Source organism: Anser cygnoides, chromosome 18, assembly GCF_040182565.1.
Source record: "Anser cygnoides isolate HZ-2024a breed goose chromosome 18, Taihu_goose_T2T_genome, whole genome shotgun sequence".
NCBI classification, from domain to species: domain Eukaryota; kingdom Metazoa; phylum Chordata; class Aves; order Anseriformes; family Anatidae; genus Anser; species Anser cygnoides.
The window spans coordinates 8,197,040-8,218,228 of record NC_089890.1 but is presented as its reverse complement, the minus strand read 5'-3'; the positions used below and the strand labels follow the sequence as shown (position 1 = coordinate 8,218,228).

At 46.1% G+C, this 21,189-nt stretch overlaps 1 long non-coding RNA gene across 11 annotated transcripts; it reads left to right on the top strand.

The window, feature by feature from the left end:
- The first annotated feature begins 141 nt into the window (after positions 1-141).
- On the top strand, positions 142-21,181 carry LOC106045826 (uncharacterized). 11 transcript variants are annotated; one of them, XR_010825698.1, is made up of 7 exons: positions 242-728; positions 855-946; positions 1,942-2,110; positions 12,013-15,578; positions 16,037-16,132; positions 18,497-18,595; positions 20,342-21,181. It is a non-coding gene; the product is annotated as an uncharacterized lncRNA (long non-coding RNA). The 11 variants fall into 11 exon arrangements; XR_007164996.2 differs by lacking the exon at positions 12,013-15,578 and having other exon boundaries at positions 259-728; XR_010825703.1 differs by lacking the exons at positions 12,013-15,578; positions 16,037-16,132; positions 18,497-18,595; positions 20,342-21,181 and adding exons at positions 142-180; positions 9,851-10,122 and having other exon boundaries at positions 610-728.
- Positions 21,182-21,189: the final 8 nt, after the last annotated feature.

Genomic DNA, 21,189 nt, shown 5'->3' with positions numbered 1-21,189 from the left:
CCTTCTTCTTCGTCCCCCCCTTCTGTGGGAGGGAGGGAAGGAAGGGGGCGAGGAGGGAGGCGAGGCGGGGCCGGGGGCAGTTGTGACGGGGCGAGGGGGGCGGTTTGTGGGGGGGGAGATGGGGCCCGGGGGGGGGGGGGGGGGCGGGTGTGTGAGGAGAGGCCGCGAGGGGCGCTGGTGGTGAGGGGGTGGCTGAGGAAGAGGAGGGAGGTGAGGGGTGGGAGGGAGGTGAGGGGTGGGAGGGTGGGCAAAGGGGTCTGGGGGGGCTTGAGGGGTGGGAGGGAAATGAGGGGGCTTGAGGGGAGGATGAGAGGGTTCTGCTTCAGGTTAGGGGAGCTGAGGGCGTAACAGCATTGTGGGGCTGCAGGAGTGAAGGGGAAACTGAGGAAGGGGTTGAGGAAGCGCCCACGGGGGCCCTGGGGAGGTGTGGAGAAAACGAGGGCTTGGGGATGGGGAAGGTGGGGATTAGGAGCAGGTGAGGGGATGAAGAAGAAGTGTGAGACCCAACAGGGCTGCCCTGGAGCAGTTCAGCCACGAACAGTAACCCTGAGGGTCTGCTGGTACAGGGGTCTGCAGTGCCCCTGGCCTGACCACACTGGCGTGTTTCAGGCCGCCTGCCCCAACTGTCTCTGGCTTAGGGCCAGAAGAGGGGAAAAAAATATCTCACAGAGCGAGCACATGGCCTCCTGAGCGGTAGTCTTGGCTCTCAGCGGTGGGTTTTGAACTTGGTAGGTTGTTGAACCTCTGTGTGCTTTGGTATCTCCGTCTACGAGCTAGAGATAACAGTTGGCTTTGTGCAGGGATTAATTATCGTGTCTTGTAGTCACATATTTGTTTATTTGTTTTTACCATAGATTACAGCTGGAGGAATTCTAAACAATTCAAGTCTCCTTGTCATGGTGTTTAAGTGCATTGTGCTCCTGTCTGAACAGAGGAAATCACTGAGGTCAGTCGCCCTTGTGTTTATAGTTGCTTTCCCTTTCAGAAGTATGGGGGCAAGGAATCATCAAAATAACAATTTATACTGATGTCCTGATAATAAATTGATAATTACATAAGGGACAAAGCTTGGAAGAGGTGTTCTTGCAGGCGTTGCTTTCACTCTTAAATTCAGGATTATATACGAAGTAAATGTTCTCAGGTTATAAGGTGCCCTGCAAACACTAAGAGTTCTGAGGCGTCCCCAGTATAAAATAATACAATTCTGTAAGCCCCTATATTACTGATACCACTAAAATCAAGCAAACTTCATTCCTGTGTTCCTATAAATAGAGATTTTGTACCGTAAGAAGGCTTTGTATCCAGCAGATGTTGAAGATGGTACTGGAGACTATTTATCTAAACTTCACATTTACTTCTAAACAAGCAGACAGAACTACTGGGGATTATTTAACCTGGGGTAGAGGAAACCTAAGGAATGTTGAGAACAGAGGTTGACTGTAATAGTTGTGGACCACATCTAGTGTTTTGCAAACGTGTCACATAGTGGTCTGATACTTTGCCTTTTCAAATCCCAGTAGGAAAAGTAAGACAAATGTGGATCACTTCAAACATATGTTGTTGTAAGTATTGGGAAAGGCAAACTAAAGGTTTATCTGATTATCTCAACCTTGAAGTTGGCAGCTATGACAGGAAACTTGGTTTCATTCATCTGCCAAAGATATTTGTAGCGTATCGTTTGACAAGTTAAAAGGCATTTTTGTAATGGCACAAAAATAAAACCATCCACTTTCTGAAACTACAGTTTCTGTCTTTTAAAAATAATATGGTTTTGGATACATGCTTCTGGGGAAATGAAGGGCCTACGAGGAAAGGTAAATATTTGTATTTGCAAATGTTGGAACAATAGTATTTAACACAAATCTGTTCAGCATGGCCTATAAATATTTTTTTTCTTGTACTTGTTTTGTCACATTAGTGGGTATCGTTTACTTTTTGCAGATGGGAGAAGTAAATGGAGCAGTAAGAGGGAGCTATCTGCCTGCCTGTGGGGTCATAAGATGGAATTAAGGATCAGGTTCTTCCAAATCTTGGTCTTGTACTTCTTCCTGCAGACAAGTTGCCCTGAAAGCTCATGAATTATGTGAGAATAAAAGCTTCAGTTAGTGAGGTACGTAGAGCTAACCCAGCAAAACACCAGCAGAGAGTCTAGGCCTCAGCTCTTTGTATTACACACATAAAAAGATAATATCTCTAGGTAAAAAGCTGTAGAGTCTAATGGTGGCTGCTGAAAAACATGAGTAATGCTTCACTATTAATTGTCAAGTAGTTTATTTAAAATGCTAGATATGCATTTGATAAGTCTTCAGTGACTGCTTCAGAAGTAAACAGTATCAGCTGTGGACCACCCGTTTAGAAAAAGTCGACTGAAATTGTTAAGGAACAGGCGCTATAAAAATTACATTTAATTACATTACATATTTAACATGGTTTTCTAGGCCTGTTGTATTAGGTATGATTTTGTTGCCTTTCCTGCTGACCATAGTAGGCTTCTAGAAAGCTTAAATTGCTTTAGCTTATCTTGCTAGCGTATTAATGCAAATCTAGCTCATTTAAAGAAAAACTAAACAATTTCATATATGTCTGCATCTGGGATTTGCACCAGTTCATCTATCAGATGGCAATACACAAAGTTAATTCCATCTGAAGGAGGTGCCAGAACATCAATAAATAAAAATTACAAATTGCCTAACGGTTCAGCTGACAGGCAGAACTGGTTTCAGTGTGGTGTTCCCAGCGTTCTGCTGCGGAGCTGGGCTGGGGGTAGACCCTTACGACGTTCCCCTGTAGACAGGACCTTTAAGAGCATGCATCAGCACTACATAATACTGTAGGAGAGGAAGCAGAGAACAATGCTATGTCCAACGGAAGCTGTGGCAAGAATTTATTCAAGGCACATTGTAATTACTCAAGCTGGGAATTTGGCCAGGACATTGGGGTTAACACCCCTACTTCTTCAGAAGTGTCATAGTTTATTTTTTTAATGACTTTAAGTGATGAGAAGCTTGGCTTTCTGTCTCAGCAGAATGACAACACCTCTAGCAGTATAAACTTCTTACAACACGAAGGTGCTGGTGCAGAAGTAACTCAGTGGAGTGATGGGGCCTACTTCAGTAATCATTGCTATATAAATACTATCAGTAGATAAGGAACGATAAGAGTGTGATTAGGGCAGTTTCAGCCGCTGTAATCACAGGCATACCTTCCTTAGTCTTCAGTCCACACGCTGCTTTAGTCTGACCTTTTTTTTAAGCAAACAAATATAATTTTCAGAATAAATCATGGAACCTGAATTAATTCAATTTAGTTATTAATTATAATTGTGGTTACGAACTGCATTTGTCACTGCTTCTGTTCTAGGAAACTTGTCAAATAAGTGAATGTAATTGAGCCAATTTTTTTTAGATTCTTTCATAAAGCTATTACAAATCTATTATACGCTGATTTAGAAACCAACTTTCACCTTGTTCTCTGCTTGTAAAGATAAGCGGTTGTGTGTTTTAGTGTGTTACTCGTTACGAAATGCACAAGTGAGGAATTGTTTTGCTTTTACTAGCTCATGAAACATGACATCATTCCTATAGTGTAGTTTAGGCCATTATTATGGGTTACGAGGTTATACAGGAAAAACATGTTCTGGAGTAAGGTTGGTCAAAATAAACGAGGTAGTCTTGAGACTGTTACGATCCGGTTTTGTATCACCAGGTTAAATAGCTCAGTACATTCACTGGGATGAAGATACCGTGTCAAGCAGTATCCTTCTGACAGTTTGTTATGCCATAATGACAAAAATGAAGCAATACTGACACTGTTACATAACCACGTTTGTATTACACGAAAACAATACTACTTCACTCTTCTCCTGCTTTCTGTTAGACAAACAGAATTGTTCTTTGCTGTGCACTTATCCCTGTCCCATGGGTCGAGGGAGTTGAGGTGTCCATTAAGAAGTGGGGAAACAGGCACAAGTACTTACTACTGCCACATGGGAAATCAATGTCAGAGGCATAAACAGAATCTCAGCCTTCTGACTGTCCCACTCTGCCCTCTGGGCAACCAGGCAAAAGTGGAAAAGTGGCTTGCAGTGTGACTCAGCAGCTCTTCCTTCCTCAGCAATTGGCAAGCTGGGCAACTACAAATAACTGCCAGTATGTCATTTGTACCTGTGTCAGGTTTCCAAGAAACTCTAGGTAGGCATGTCTTCTGTTGGAGAAGGGTTCTTGATGGATCTTTGCAATGGTTTAGTTTCAGGACTTGAAAAAATGTGATCAGGACTCATTCTCTGGGCTAAAACTGGGAGACAGCTTTTCTGGAAGTTAATTGAGTAGCAAGAGGATTTGATTTGCCCAAATAACATCAAGTTTGGTCACTTCGGCCTGTTCCACACAGTGCCCCCACAGTAAGAAGTGAGAATTGCCCCGATTTAAAGGCACGCATTCGTTTTCTGTAGCCAGCTGATGTTCCAGCATTGTTGGTTGTGTCCACATCTTTTTAGCAGGAACAGGGTGAGGCCTTGCAGCTTCATCTGAGAAGCACTGATGTGCTTGTGCTTCTCTGTATCATGCACCTGTGTGCTGTGTTGGTAGGCATCTATAATTGCCCTGTTTTGAAACACTCGTGCTAGGAGGTACTTCCAGAATACCAGTACAGCTTTACTGTGATTGACAGAGCCCACGAGATGTGTTGCACTTGGATAAATCTGATCAGATGCTTAAAGATAAGTAGGGTTTTGGGGCATGTCTTAAACACAGCTGAAGGTAATAATATTCCTGTCTCACTTTTCGGACCAAAACATTTTGATTTGGCTTTTAAGACTTTTTTTATGGTCTTAGGAAAAAAAAAAAAAGGGCATAAGAAGAGTCTGTTCAGGTCCTTTCCCAACAGTAAGGCTGGAGGGGGTGTTACTCCGGAGTTATTTCAAGATGGCTGGGATGGGCCATAAGCCTCACTACTATGGAGGCCTTGACCTTGAAGAGTGATTGAAAGTAGCAGTACAGGAAGAGATTCTGTCCTGTTTCTGGTTTGGATGGATATGAAGAGGCCTTTGGCAGAGAAGGGTGAAAGGTGACTAATAATGTGAAACTAGGAAGAAACTCATTATAGTTACGCAATCTACAAGTGGTTGTCTTTCCCTGTAAGAAGACATCTTGTGTTAGTTGTCCCACTGGCAGCTGCTGCTCACACTGTCCTCTGAAGAGAAGTGTTCAACAACTATTTCCTTTAGGAGGGAAGTTTTAAGTTAGCGTCATAGCAGTGAGACCATAGCACCACGTTCTTTCTTTCTTCTCCCTCTCCACAATGTCTTCTAGATTTACTTTGCCCTTTATGTTAGGGCAAATCCTATCCAAATCCTACTCCGGGCTTTGTGCTGGAGTGGCTGGTGTACAGGCATGCCGTTACACCTACTGACCCTGGTACAGGGCAGTATCCTCCAGAAGAGCAGCTTGCTGGAGGTGATGATTTAAACTGCTGGAGCAAGTGTGTGTGGAGCTTTCCCAGGAGAACCCTTACATTCCTAATTAGCATGCCTGTTTTTCCAGTGAACTGCAATGAATGGCTCCCCCATTGACCCGATCTGGACCTTGATCTAATATTTTACAAGTAAAACAACACATTAGGTGTTGCTGTAAACGTACTCCTAGGAACTGATTCTCCTCTCCTCATCATCTGTAAAACAGTTGCAAAAATACGGCCCTGTGCCTCAACAATTCTGCATTCACTCATCTCTGAGGTACCGTGTTTCACTCTTGAATAAGATTCTAGACCAGAAAAAGGGTTAGACTGCATACAGATTAACAAATCTGTTGCTAGTATCTCTGGCTACTGCAGCATGACTCACCCATCAGTGCTTGTCAGTGTCTGGTGTGACCTCATTGAAAGCTTCAACATCTTATATGTGAAGGTAGGTTGTAATCCAGTGTGGGAATCCTAAATAGGTGGAGAGACTGTGGCAGTGCATACATCATGAACATTCTCCTTAGAAATCAGATGTGCCCTCACCAGAAATTGCCATTAAAAACCTTGCATGTTCCTGAGGATCTTTAAATGCGAAGGCTGCCTTTCCTTTGCCTCTATTAAAAAGCACCTGTAACTATTCAAGGCAGCAATAGAAACTAGTGCTGATGGGGAAATGTAGGGGTAGATGGGACAGGGAGGAGATGCTCCTTTATTTGCAAGGGTAAGGGAGAGCTGATGGTTCCTTTTTATTTGCTGTGGCTTCTCCTGACTCCTCATTTTTTTTCTGTCAGTACACAGGGTTTCCAGCGGGCTGGTTGAGGAGACAGGTGAGAAAATAGCAAGAGGGCTTATAATAAAGGGAGAATGTGAGTGAATTAGCTTGTGGCACCCTATGCTTGTAGCTTAGATAGGTAGTGCAGCGATGAGACAAAAAGTGGGAGGCAGCAGAAGTTTAGAAATCAGATGGTTCTCTTCAGCTGGTGCTTGCTGAGTAAACACGGAGCTTGTGCTCGGTGTCTCTGCCTCCTTCCCAGGGGCCGTTACACACCAGCAGATACTAGCAATGCTCCTCAGTCTACACGGAGCCAGCTGCTGGCATTTGGATTGCAGAACCCACATCTAGTAACAGACACAGCAGAAGCTACCATCCTCTTGCCTGCTGCAAAGGGGACTTTCGGTCTCTAAAAGCACAAGGCTGACATTGTCCCACAGCTCTGCTGCCACCTGAGCATCTGGCTGAAAGTGAAGTCCCTGGTCCCGTTGTCCTTCGTGCATTCGTTCCTGTTCCTGTTTTGCTGTGGATGGTTTCTGTTTGTGGCGAAGTTCTCTGTGCTAGCTGGGTACTTTATCCATATGTGGCAAGAGTTGTTGCCTCTTGGCCTCCCAATCCCCTCAATGCTGCTGCTCCCCACAGGATCTGACAAGGAACCCAGAGCCTGGCACCCTGTGAGAGAGCAAGAATCTTGCAGAAAGACCTTTGTTTCAGTGGGTCACCATGTAACCCCCTAATTATTGTGATGGCAGTGCTTCTTTTATGTAGCATTTACTTAGGAAAGTAAAATATTGTCTGTGGTATGGCAGGTCAGAAAGATGCTCTGCTTCTAAAGCTGTGCTGTCCTGGCAACACTAAGGGATCTTCCACTTCAAAAGTGCCATGGAGCTGCTTTGTCACAAACTGGTGAATAACTTCAGAAAACACTGTGTCATTTGCTGTGCTGTGGGATAGACCCTGGCACTTGTCTGAATGTAGTTCCACAGATCTTTCCATCCAGATTTTTACCAGTATGTTTGTTCTCTTACCCTTTGCCTCAGGTGGATGGTAGTATTATTTCTGCAGTCCCTAAATTTCTTTCTTGAGACTGGGAACATGGATTCTCTTGGCAAAGATTGTGTCCTGAGAGGATTCGTTTCATGTTCTGGTACTTCTTTAAGGAAGGCATAGAAGAACTTAAGACTTGATGCATGGATGGAATTTATAGGGGAGAAATAGGCAACCTTATGCCTTTGGACTCGTGATTCCTTACCACCAGGATCAGCCAGGTACTACAGCTGCCTGCCCAGCTGCTTTGTGATTCTAGAGTGAAATAACTTGATGTCTCTGTCCGCTTTCTAGTACCAAGATGTGCATGCACTAGAAAACACAGCTAGCTCTAGAAGTGAATCTATTTGCTGTTCTTTGCACAGAGGCCAAGGACTGAATGATGTTTTGAGGCTGAGCATTCCTTCCCTGGATGATCTGATGGATATGCAGCATGATTTACTTGTGGGCAGGAGATGGAGAGCCCATTGCAATGTTGTCCATGCTGCATTCACCCATGGGCATGTTGGTTTAACTGATTGGTTCAGTATTTGAAGTTCTATTGCTTGATTCAGTTATTGATTACTTTTTTTGTTTACTTGGGAGACATTTCTTTCACGTATTAAGCATACCCAGGGTTCCAGGAGCCTCGTGTTCTTCCCTCAAGCTCAAACCTCGTTGCTGCTCCCCGTGTGCAGTTGGAAATGGGCAGGCACCATTTGTGACTGCCTGAATATCCTGAGTCACAGATTACCAGCTGGCATCTGTGCTGCAGTTTCATTTCTTCCTTTACGACTGCACTCCCTAGAGGAGACTTGGAACAATTGCAGTTGCCAGCTGAAGCGAATTGGGTGCTCTTGCCCGAGTCGCACAATTGGTGGACAACCTCTGACTACGTCTATGGGGTGAGCCGCCTGTGATTTGTTACTGTATGTCTGGTGTTTCCATGCCAGAAAATGGAACAGGTGTAGCAACATTTTAAATGCGTTTTCGTTATATTTACCAGCCAAATATCTGCGTTGTGAAGAAGCAATATGATGTCCTCATTAAATAATTGTTGGAGACAGGTGATGATCCTAGTAATGCTCTAAAAGTGAGATTAAATTGCGTGCAAATGAATGAAGCATTAAGGACACAGACAGGTGATGAAAGGCAAACTGGTAACTCCCTACCCTGGCACAGCTCTGCTAGCAGCAACATGGGCACACCGTGCAGGTTGTTGGTTCTGTGTCGTGCTGCGTTTGGTATCCTGCTTGTGCAGCGTCCCAAAGCAAGGCTGCTGAAGCTCAGCAGGGAATGAATGTAACATGTAACTGTGTTACTCCATCTCACACAAGTGTTTTCACTATGTAATGCTTACTGCTACTCTTGTGCATGGCTCTGGGGGAAGCTGAGACACGGAACACTTCACTGAGCCCTCTGATCCAACAGGCCTTGACATATTGTTGCTGGACACATCTGTGTCTGAACTGAGCTGCAGCTCTGTTGCGTCCTGAAAAAAAAAATAACAATATATTAAACTTTATTATTCTGTCTGCACCTTTTCCACGTATTGACCAAAAAGTCAATTCCTTACTGAACTAGTTTTAATTTACATGCGGTAAAATCTTATTAGTTAATGGCCAGCTGATTTCACTGGCCTGAAGGCTGTAGCATACATAACAGCTTAATGCTTCCCTGGGAACGGGTGAGGTAAAGGAGCTCCTCCTCCAGCAAGCCAAAACAGCCAGTGAAATAAATCAGGTCTTTGTTTGCAACACTCTGCCTGGAACGGGACCCCCTGTTAGCGGGGGGTGATCCTGCAGCGGAGGAGAGATGTGGGCTGTGCTGACTCGTGAAAGCGGGTGCTCCTTGCCTCGGTTAGGGTGAGTGGCTCGCCTTAGGAGCGGGCTGTGGGTTTTAGTGAGAGAACAGAGCTCTTGAGGAGAATCTAGAAGACAGGGAGAGGGGAATGCAAGGTGGACTTTGAAGTCTGAGTTGAGGGCATTCTGGTTCCCCTTTACTACATGACGGGCTCGCACCGAACGGGACAGTGGTATTAACAGTCGTGCATCTATCTGGAGTGTCTTGGGAAGACACGCACCATAGCTGAAGGCAGCCGCGGTCCTAAGAGGGGTTTTCTAGGGAGGGACAGCTGACAGCCGTTTAATAACTTGTATATACGTTTACTCACTTGCTCCTCCTTTATACATCTGACTCACCCATCCCTGTCTGAACACACCAGTTCAGCATTCTCTTTTATCTCCCTTCACTTACCTCACGTTTCCCATCCTTCAAGCTTCCTTTTGTATCTAGGGGTTTAATTCTGTTAAATCCAGTTGCTTTGGCCTGTGTTCTTGCCTGTGCTTTGCACCTGCCACAGCCCCAGCAAACTTGGCAAGCAAGCCTTAGGCACTGTAGAGAAAACAACTGTCTAGACCAGGCACCTCCTGCCTGGTGTCCTGGATGTACCCCGAGCTCCCTGGCACTGTCTGCAGTCAGAACAGCATGTTGCTGCGTGAGTGGTTCCTCTCTGGTCTCCCTTCTGCCCCCACAGAATTACGTGCCCCCAACTTCTCAGCAGATACCAGCCTAATGTTTATTGATCTCTTGCAGAGGGCTGATGCAAAAGATGGATAAAATCTCGTCGGGTGCCTTTGCGGGCTCCTAATTGCACCTTTCGCCTCCCAGTGAGTAAAGCAAATGGGAGCGAGGGAGCCCGCAGAATGAAGAGCACCTTCTGCAGGCCCACAGGCAGTGCGGGCTGGAGGACACCACCACGAAGGCCCCGCAGAGCCTCTGCCATCCCCCGCAGGATTCAGGAAGATGTGTTGCTCGTTTCTTAAAAAGATTAGAAATAAAACCTCGGTGTAGAGAGTCTTACAGCACGGGAAGGGCAGGGAGGCCGTAGTGCGGAGTCACGCGCCGTTCTTGTTCGCAGTCAGAGCCCCGTTGCCCTAGGCAGGCACAGAGCCTGTCAGCGTCCTGCAGCTTACGGCACAGTGATGTGACCAAAATAGCTCCACAACTTTACAATGCCACTAAAAATAGCTTGCGGGTCAGCTCCTTTCTTAAAGGTAGTGATGACATAGGAGTAGCTCTCGCTGCCGTTCCGTGCAGGTAGAGCTGGGTAAACCAAGGGGAAGAGCAGCAGTTAATTAGCTAAGCAGCCTTGAGGAAAGAGAGGTGCTGAGCAGTGGGAGAGGGCCCAGCAGCGCAGCAAGAGAAGGACAAGAGGATCAAAGGCTTGGGCACACCCTGTGGCACTGGCCAAGATAGCGTGCTAATGCACCAACTTCTCCCTTGGGTTTTATTTCCCTGATGTTTAAGAGGCAGCAGGCTGCCCGTTTCTGTCTCGGTGCCCGTGTCAGGATGTGTCACTGGACTGGCAAGCTGGCCAACAGCAGCGTGTTCCTCACCTCATTTTCAGACTGCGAACACATCAGCCCATGGCATCACCCCTGGCCAGCGGCAGATCAGAGCCCATGGCCACGGCAGCATCAAGCATGCTTTGCTGTAGCTGTTCAGTCAGAGTTGGTGTCCCTCGCAGTGCAATTTGTGTGGGGGGAAAGCTGGACGGCCCTTAGTTCTAGAGGGACTTCAGTATTTGTTCTGGGGCCAAAAAAGGCTGTTTTGTGGGGCTGAGCTACTTGCTTTTGTAAAGCACTCCATTTTACTGAAGGAGCAGAGCTGCTCGCCGTGGTCCTCAGAGGTTTGATCTCTGCTGTGTGTGCTAAGTCTGGCCGTGGAGAGAAATCTCAGGTTTGGAAGTTAGGCGCCTGATCTGACCTGTTACGGGAACCTAATGTAGGTTACGGGAGGCTCGCCGCGCCTGCAGTCTGCGCTGCGGAGGGAAGCGTGCTGCAGCAGGCTGGGCTAGAATTTCCTTTGTGCTGCAGGTTTCGTGCCTGGTGATTTTTACGGTGCCGAAAGGGAGGAAGGAGGTGACAAAACGGTGAAAAATCGAGGCCGGGTCATTCCTGCCAGACGAGGACAGAGTCCTGTAGCCAGTCAGATGTGACAGAACGCGCCTGCTGCTGCTGCTACCAGGAAGCTCGAGAGAAATGCGACTGAATGGTAGCAGTGCGCATGTGCCTCTGGAGAAAGGAGGCTATCTGTAAGCTCTTGCAATGCTTTTCTCTGCCCAGCAACATCCTTGCTGCTTTTTCGTACGTTCTGCTTAAGCAGCTGTTCTGCATTTATGATCTGATCTTGCCTTCATACAGGGCTGTCTTCACACTGAGCCGCTGTCATTGCAACAGCAGCTATGTGAGATGGAGGACAGGTCCTCGGATTTGCTTTGAGTAAGCTTTATAAACAGGGCAAAAGCATGATAGTTACTTTCTCTCTCTCACTAGTCTGAGAGCAGTAAGCTGCCAATAAAAAAGGCAGTTCTGCATCCCGAGGTGTGTGTATCTAGCGCATTTTGAAGCTACAGGCCATGTTGATTGCAGACTGTGCTTAGAACAGGTTACGGATAAAATCAATTCAGTACAACTCATGACTTGTGTCTGACCAGTTCACCTTGGCGCCAGCAGTGTACAGATGCTTCCACAAATATAACTGTGATCCTGAATGCTAACCAGTTAGTTAATGTCAAGCAGAAGGCCTGGAGAAAGAAGTCCCAACTTTTTTTTTTAAGCTCATCTAACCAGTTCAAGACTGTTTCTCATTAATCTATTTGAAATTTCACATAGGCCTGTGAAATCGGAGCAAGCGATCCATATTTTATGCGAGAGGATATTTTTATGCTCTGCTCTAACCATTCTTGAAAGCAGGTATTTGCTTCGGAGTTGCTGGAGCCATCTGAACCATCGCGGCAGCGCTGCCTGGCTGCTCTGAAGGCCCGTCCAGCCTGGAGGTGTAGTGGTTGTCTGCAGCTGCTCAGCACAGCGGCCCCAGCAGCCCGCTGGCAGCTTTTCCGAACTCAGGGAATTAGCACCACTCAGCTGGGAGTGTACGCCTCCCACTGGAGAGGGCTCCACTGCAGCAACAGGACAACGTCTGATAAGAGATGGATGTTGGGTAGGTTTGTTCTTGGTGTCTGAAGTGAGCCAAAGCAGCAAAAAAAAGCCCCTCCTGTATTTTTTTTCCTGATTTTTTGTGATTGTATTACAACAGTACTGTTTTACCTGTACGGTGTGTTTAGTGTGGGCCTGGCGAGTGATACTTACAGAGTCCCTCTCATCTGCTGCTAGCTAGCCAGAAACAGCAGAAAAGCCTGCTACAGGATTGCTGTGGCTGTAATTTGCAGTGCGCTACACGGTGCCCTGCATTCACCACCCGTCTAGGTATTAAAGAAGTCCCCGTGCCTCCAGGGGTAAAATGTTTTTCACTGACACGTGAGTGCTTTGCTTGGCAGCCTGGTCTGGCACGTCACAGTTCTCATGGGCTTCTCCCAGGCTTTGCAGCATGGAGTTAATATATCGAATACAGGTACAGCATGCGCACACAAAGGGAGTGGGAGGCTGTGCTGGCTGCTTTTTTTTTTTTTTTTTTGCAGTGCTGTTTTGGGCTGTGGCCTCAATTTATGCCCTGTGGATCTGCAGAAGTGGTGGTCTGGTTGCAGTTTTCTGTAGCTGTGTTCCCACCTCTGCATCGGCTTTGAAGGTTTATAGCTTTTTAAAATGAAACAAGCTAATAAAAAGGGAGCACAAGATGGAAGCCAGAGTCCTCTAAGTGATTAATTTAAAAACAAAGACTGCTTCCTCATGATGATAAGCTACTTGCTATGTGTGTGGCATGACCTAATAGTTCCATAACCTCTTAGTTCACCTGTCCTGGGGGGACCTTCTCGCTCCTTCCAAAGCCTCTGTGCAGCCGTCACCTCCTAGCAGGTGCCGTTTGCAAGCCAAACAGGCTGCTCCTGATTTCAGCTGCCTTGTTTTTATGGTAGCTCTTTGCTCTCCCTACATTATAAAATACATTTGTGATAGGGAGAGAGGCACAATAGCTGTGCTTTTGGTCACACAGTGGCCAAGTGACACAGCTGGGTCTGCTGCCTCTGCCCAGCTTGGAATCTCTCCTCTGAGTTAGGGAGGCCGGGGTAAGGCATACAGTAATGCCCGGTATGATGAACCTGTTAGGGGACACTGGTTTGGTAAGTGGTATTTTATATCAAAACCAGTTTGAATTGGGAGTTGAGGTTGTGGACGCTTGGTATAGCATGTGATCTCTTGCTTCATGCCTAACAGATACTGAAATATATCACCCTTTGTCTTGCTGCCCCAATATCTGGGCTCATCAGGACATTTCCCGCGTCACTTTGAGCACACCCAGCTCTACAGTGACTGCGTGTTGCACTCTACATTCTTCTACTCCAGCACTAGGTGTCCCCAAGGTGCAGAAAGGACTTTGGCTTTTTTTAGTGTAATCTAAGGGCATGAACTCAGCCAAGGAACTTCTTGAAATCAGGTTCCAGCTGATAGAAAAGAGCTGAGGGGATATTCAGAGGTCTTCACCCTAACTCTTACTCGCCCTTCTAGACAGAGCTCCTCAGGAGCTGGCATCGGGCTCCACCGTGAAGATTTATTTTCACCTGCCTAGGAAGATGAGAGAGCAGTGGAGAGAGAACTTGCGTTGCCAGGTTGTTTCTGGGTCGTTGTGGGAGCTGAAGCACCTCATCTACCCGGTCATTATCCAGACCTTTAGCACAGTCGTTTCCGAGCGCTCGCTGCAATACACCTCGCACCACAGCCTGCCGCTCCTTACCTTCAGCCAGAGTTGCTCCCTGGCTTGCCCTGCCCAGCTTGCAAATGTGGCTCGTCAGCTTCTGCTTCTTCGCAAATGAGTTGCGTAGGTACTGGGAGGAGGAGGCAGCTCAGCAGCCTGCCCATCCCATCCAGTCCTGAAGGCTCCTCGCTGCTTAGGTTTTCTGAAGTCGTTTGCCACATGGATAGCGTGGGCATAAAACTTTGTTGTTTCCCTAAATGCTCAGCCTTTTGCAAACAGGAGGTCATTTCCCAGGGGGGAAGACAAGCTGTTGATGTGGTGGGCAGTCAGCTTGTCGCTTGGATCCAGTCCAGAGCTGATTAGCTTGGGCACAGCGGCGTGCTCACGCAGGCAGAACGCACCCGGCCTGGCTCCCATCTAGATAGCACGGATCTCCCCGCGCCGCTCTCCGCTGTCCCCACAGTGCAGCGTGAGCTTGGGTCCCTGTCCTCGCCTGTGCTGGCGTGCCTGCAGCAAACCACAATTTGCACCCAGCGCCGCTCGCCTGCGTCTTGACGTGTGGCAAACCCTCCCAAAGCAAATAGTGATTTTTGCCTGTCTGCACTGACTCAGCTCTGCTGAAGGCAGGAATCGAACTAACCCCGGCCAGCGAAGACTATGGGCGAAGGGTACGTTCTGTGGTATGTAGCAGGGCGTTTTCAAGAAATTTGACTACATCCCAGGAATGCACTGAAGTGGGCAATGCTGCGTTAAGCAAGAGAGCCCACCCTGAAGCCATTAATTTCTCCTCAGATGTAAGCGCTGGGGGTTTTCTTCGCAGCTGAGAGTCGAAAGGAATCTGGGCTACCTTTAAGAAACGAGTACCTACTCCTTGCCTCCTCTCAGGAAACAAGGTCCTTCGTTACAGCCTGTCGTGGCAAGGGGCTCGCAGATAAGGAGGGGCAGGAAACCTGCCAGGCTCCACGTTAGCAAGTCTAATTTTTTTTTCCATAGTCTTAGCCCTGTGAGTCAGCATTTCTAGAGCTTGGACGTGTTTATAGCAGCAGTCGGTGGGATGGTACCAGGTATGTGAGGTGTGGAGGTACGTATGTGTCTAAAATGAGCAACCTTTTGCCCAAATGCAATCAAGGAAGTTACCGGTTGTATTTCTGAAATGGGACTAACGGGAAGCACGTACTGGGTAGGTACCCTGAATGGTAATTGCAGAGGAGTCATCTGTACGGTAAGGAGTTTCCTAGTAAGGGAATCAGAACCTCATAAAGAAGGTTTGCTTAATACATTGTGTTGTCGCAGTTCACTTAAGAAAAAGACTGGCAGAAAAAAAAAAAAAAGAAAAAAAAGATTATATCCCAGTTTACTGGGATAAAAATAGCACTTTCCCCCTCAAGTGGTTATAGACTCATTTTACACTGGCTTGTCTAGTCTGGAAGGAAGGCCCCCAAAATTGTACAGGTAACAAACCAAACCCTGATGTTTCTCTTCAGGGCCCAGACCTGCCCTGGAATAAGGAACGTGAGCCATGGGGGATCTTGTGTCACTGCAGGCTGATCTCTGTGCATGCGAGCTTGCCGCCCATGCCTGGCCGGTCAGCCTGGCTGAATCTCATGGTAAAGGGAGGAAATGTCAAAAACAGTATGGATTATTTTAGATCTGCAACCTCAGTTCTGCAAAGGTATTTATTTTGAAAATTCTGGTTTCCATAGCAATGTAGTGCTGTTCTCTCTCATCTCTCTTCTATTACTCCAATCTCAGCAGCCATTAGATACATTATCAGTGAAGCAAACCTTAGCATTTTTTATCTTTAGGGTGACTTTATATATGTTGGTTCCTTAGTGAATCAGAGTCAGTTAGTCAAGGATTGACTCACATCCTTTCCTGGGGCAGACATGAGGTCTATTGCAGTCTAAAGATGATAATGAAGAATATTACTAATTGGACTTGGTGTATAAAGTCCTAGGCTACTTTCCAGTAGAGTAGGGGTCTTACATCTAGGATTCTGGTTCAACTCCAGATGTGTAAGTTCTGTTAGGTCTTTAGATTTTACTTAGGGCTCACCGTAGCTTCATTAGGACATAATAATCTTTTTTCATGCATATAATAAATGAACTCTCGCGGTGTTGTTTTGTTCAGCTGCCATTTGCCACCCCAGAGGTGACTTCTGGATGCAGTTCCCCATCCCGTTGTTAACGGAGTCAGTACTCATGGCTCATTCATTCTCCTCTCTTAGTAAGTACCAAAAAGAAGCCATTTCTTAAGAAAACAATACAAGCTCTTCGCTTCCTGGTGCATCTTGTCTTCCTGGTCAAAGAACTACTAGTTTTGCCGGAATACTTAACGCAGGCTGGAATGTACCAGACTCAACCCTGCAGCAATGATGGCATGCAAAAAGCAAAGAAGTAGAGATGATTTATTCTGATGGTATAGTTTGCCTTTTAAGGAGATAGTTGAGGGAGTACTTTTGCCTATATGAACCACATCTCCACCTGGGGAGCTGTGCCAGAAAAACTGTTCCACAAACCCTTTGCTGTGTACAGTAGCCTTGTCCTGTAATTCAGTCCTCACAAGTAGGTAAGGCGTGAAGTAAAGGAAATTGTCTCGGAGAACAAGTGTGGCGCTGCGGACCAGATTCCAAGATAAGGAACTAGGGCAAAAGATGATGAAGTGAGAGTAGCCTTTAACTATGCCTTGTGCAGTGTTGTCACACAGTAACCAGAATACCTGTCTTGGGTAAATTGGAACATAGATCCATTAAGTAGAGGATGCAAGAAAATACTTCCTCTGTGGAAAATACTAACAGGCATCTGCTGTGCAGTGACCATTGCTTGGCTTGCAAGTCGTTACTCCTCTCTGCTGCCTCCTGTTTTCCTCCCGGTCTAGGTAGAGCTACCAGCTGTCTTGTTTGTGTTCAGTTCATCAGGTCTTCTGAGTAGATGGCTTTATAATGAGTAAATACTGCCCCCCGCTTCTTTTGAGCTCTCCAGGTGCTAGATATCTGGCAGAAATCTCCTCTTAAATCATAAGGGGTAGACTCTCACTTGTGCCTGAGAGAGTAATAGATAATAATCCTTCTAAAAGCTCAATTTTAGATGTTAATATTTACTTTTAGCTGAATTATGCCCATCCTTTGAGAATACTAATAACGCCTTGCTCTTCACAATGTTGCATGTCGGTGAATTCTCTCTGTATTTTATGCAAGCCTTTAAAAGGTGGCTGCTTATCTTTTAATTTGCTGTTTTTTTCCCCCTTCATGTTCCCGTGTTCCAATAATTTGAGATAAGGTGAACAAAAGTTCTCAAACTGCTATCTCCAGGCTACGTCTTCTGTAATACCTTCACTGTGGACTTTTTGATTCACTTCCTCAGAGGTGAATGGTCCTGGTCTTTTTAATTTTCCTTCTGACAAGGGCTCTTCTCAATCCCTAATCTTGTAGTCAACCACTGTTGCCCTGTATCACATGATGAAACAGCAATTGCAATAATAACTCATATAATAACCCATCCAGATTCAGTGTTCTGCCAGTGCCAGGCGTTTTTAGGTTGGAGACCTTGAGTCCAAACACAGGTATTTAAGTCTCTGGGTGCCAGATGCTTGTATACCCCATGCATATTAAAAAAAAAAAAAAAAGTCCCTGTTTCGAAATAAGTGCTTGGTATCCAAATGCAATGAAAATGAAATATGAATGACTAGTGCCCTTGTGACTGTTGTGTTGTATAACAAGATAAAAAGCGCTTGGAATTTGTGGATTGAGCTTTTTCCATTTGTCTTCCAGAGGTCAAAGTCTACCGCAAGCAGTGACTGACACAATCCCCAGCTGAAGTCAGGCAGGGCCGCCTGTGCGCTCAGGTCCTAGAAGAGCAACCTGCTGACAGCAGGGCGGTTTTTGCAGGAGCACCTTGGGAAGCTTGTGCTGATTTCTGTGGTCCCTGTGATGATCCTAGGGAGTAGGAGGAGATCCAGAACTGTCTGAAACCCCAGAACCAGGATTCTTTGAAATCCAGGACAAATAATGATGCGAGGCTTGGCTGAGGCCGACCTGCTAGCCTGCCTCTTGTGCTCCTTTTATACGTGTCCAGGAAGCAGCCTCCAGTTTATACGATTGCACTCTAGTAAACAATTTTTCATGCAGATATGGGCAGCAGATGTTACTCATGCCTGTGTGAACGCTTCAATGTGTTTACAACAGGGGACATTCCTCAGATCCAGTCCTATTAAACAATGGATGTGGCCACCAGAATGAAGTCCCACTGGTTAAAGCCCTTCTGTTACAGCTTGCTCCAAACACTTTGAAGGGTGGTCACACAATCCCTCTTCGGGCGCTCGAGGGGATTGACTCACAAATACGAGCAAAATAAAATTAGCTGGCTGAAGTGGCTGCATCCCCAGCTGTGTCCCCACTGCCCAGTTCCCAGAAGGGGTCATCCCTGCTGCAGGGCTGGCTGTGCAAGGCAACTCCGAAGTTGCTGGAGCTGCAGCCCGCTCTTAAGGGCATTGATGTTTGTCTGGCTCCTCAGTGAAACAGGCCAGGAAGTTTAGCCAGAAGAAAAATGTACACTTTTTCATCTAAGGAATTCTGTTTGTTTAATTTCTCAGATGGCCTCACCCAGGATCAGAGAAGTTCCAGTGCTGCTGCGAGGGCAGGCAGAGGGAGGGATGACCTTCCCTTCTGGGAGCAGCTAGCCGTTACGTCAGGTTTGCTGTCTCACAAAACTATGCCCTGTGGATATTTTGGGTGCTGGGCTGCCTTAATTTTCTTGAGAGATTAACAGTGCGTGCTTACGGCATTTGTAAGTTCTGTTGTAGGTTTTTTTTTTTTTCATTTTAAATCGACTTCAGCATGTGTTATTATGTAGAAATGTGTAAATTATTAGGGATAGGAAAGATAAGTGTCCGCAGTGTCCATCCCTACAATTCTGCTAAGGGCTAAATGCTTCTTTTTTCATTGCCTTTTAAGACCTCAAAGCCAAAGCCTACTGTCAAACTGTGTCTAGAGGGTAAAGTCTTTAAAGAGACCTTCTTTGTATATAAATAATGTACACAGCGAGGTACAAAAATGGAGTCAAGGAAAGGCCCCCCCTACCTGGATGCAGTTGTCAATGACAGTGTTCTGAGCTCGGTGAGGACAGCTGTACCCCTGGCCAAGCAGAAGCTGCAAGGAGCACTGTCACCCCCATGATCTATCCTAAATAACCTCTATTTCTAGATCCGAGTCTTCCTTCAGCATTTAAATATCAACTGGTGAATTGTGACCACACTGTACTGATTTGAATGGTATCATTATAAACATACCTGGAACGAAGCATCTGCTCCTTTGCTTTGCTAGGTGGGGTGTATTAGAATATAGGGCTCTTGGCAAGTTTGGATCCTTGCTAGAAATGAAAACATTATGGCAAAAAAAAAGCTGAACGTGCTTTGTATAAGAGCCCTTCCCAGTATCTATACATACAGTCATTTTGATGTTTCCCAGTTTTGAGTTTTAAACAGGAGACAGACTGATTACAACTGTTACAACGCCAGCGTTTTTCTTTTCATGGATGAACTTTATAGTTTCAAGGTTTCAACTTACCCTAAGCATTTAATGGAAATTAAATGTAGCCTCTTAAAGAGGGTTGCCTCTGAGAGGAAATCATTTATTCTTAGGAAATCATTGGAGCAGCTTTTAAGCTTAACTGCGTCTTCCTATGAATTCAAAAATCACCTCAGGTCTCTCAAGGAAAACTTTCTCATGAGCTCTGTAGCAGTTGATTCATTCCTTGCTGCCTTCATTTTGCAGCTTTAAATGGCAGGCTCTCTGAAAAGCCATACACTTCAAAGCTTTATAAAATAGCCTTCTGAGTTAGAGCTAGAAATTATGCTGGCTCTGCCCAGCGTTGTGCCTGGATGTGGGAATGCTTGGCAATGGGTGTGGAATTCCAAGGAAAATTACCTCTTTCCTTCGCAAGAGACCCTGCTGACTTGCCAAACTCAGTGAGAGGCAAGGAGGGAAACCGCTGCAGATGAGGAAGCGTGGAAGCCTCCTCTTTCCCTCTTCCACTGCTCCAGAGAATGCATCCCACCCAACTGCTGAATGTCAGCATGCGTTATATAGCTGGTGCAACGCTGCGCTAGCGAGGGGAGAGTGCTTGGTGTCACTCGGAACAAAGTCGGCTTGAAAAGAGAGCATGAAATAGCCCAACAGTGAGAAATTTGTGTCTGCCCTTAATAGAAAGCGCAGCGTCTAAGGACTACGTGTCCCAGCAGGGCACGCAGACGTCAGGGCACGGAGCAGCGCTGCATGCTGGAACTTGTAGTGTATGGAAAGGCACCTCGGTACTAAGCAGGGTGTGGGGGGTGCCCGTGCTTCCTTTGCCAGGTGTGTTCCGGGGCTTGGTGGGCCCCAGGCTACATTATCTTGGTTTTTTTTTTTTATTTTTATTTTCATTTTTATTTTTTTTCCAGCTTTAGATGGTTAATGTAAAACTGACAACACGACGCTTCTAAGAAACAGAAGAGTTGCTTCATCTTTCATGTACGTACAACCCGCTGCCCTTTGTATTTAGATTTCTGGTGTCTGTGCGTGGAGCTGATTTGTCCGTAATTGTTTGCTTTCTTCGGAGTCTTTTGAAGCTCGTCTTCAAGCCAGTTCCTTATATTAAAAATAAATTCTTCCAAGCCACCAATAAAATGTCAACTGTGATTAAAGCCTGACTCCTCGGTTCGAGAGTTGTCTCCTAAGCGCCGTGAGGTCGCTCTGAGTCAGCGGCTGCCAGGACCGTTACTCCTGGGAGCGCGGGCAGAGCCTCCAGTTCACAGTCATTGTTTAAATGCTTTCACTGCATCTTAAATTACTTTGCAGTGTGCTGGAAGAAATGCAAACTGTAGGGCCGGTTGGGCACAGAACTCCTACTTCAGGCACCTCAAACCTTGAAAAAGAACCCTTGGTGTTGATGTGCAAGTTGGATTTGTGCTAGGAACAGTTTTACTTTGTACATATTAAAGAATGGGGAGGGGGAAGCTGTGCTGGAGGCATAAACTTTCAACGGTATTCTGCTGAAATAAAACCGTAGAGGAAGGGCTCTGTGTTTTGTGTGATGCCCTGCAGAACAGAGATAAAGCCTGATAGGGCTTTCTGGACACGGAAGCTTTATTAATTTATTTTTTTAATTTATTAAAATAATACGTTGGTATTAAGGCTACAAGTACAAGCCCTGAGAAGCTACGCAATCCTATTTTAAGGATAGGATATGCAGCCTGTTTATTCATTTTGTGGCTATGACAGGTCTTTAATTACACGATTGTTTCTTGTC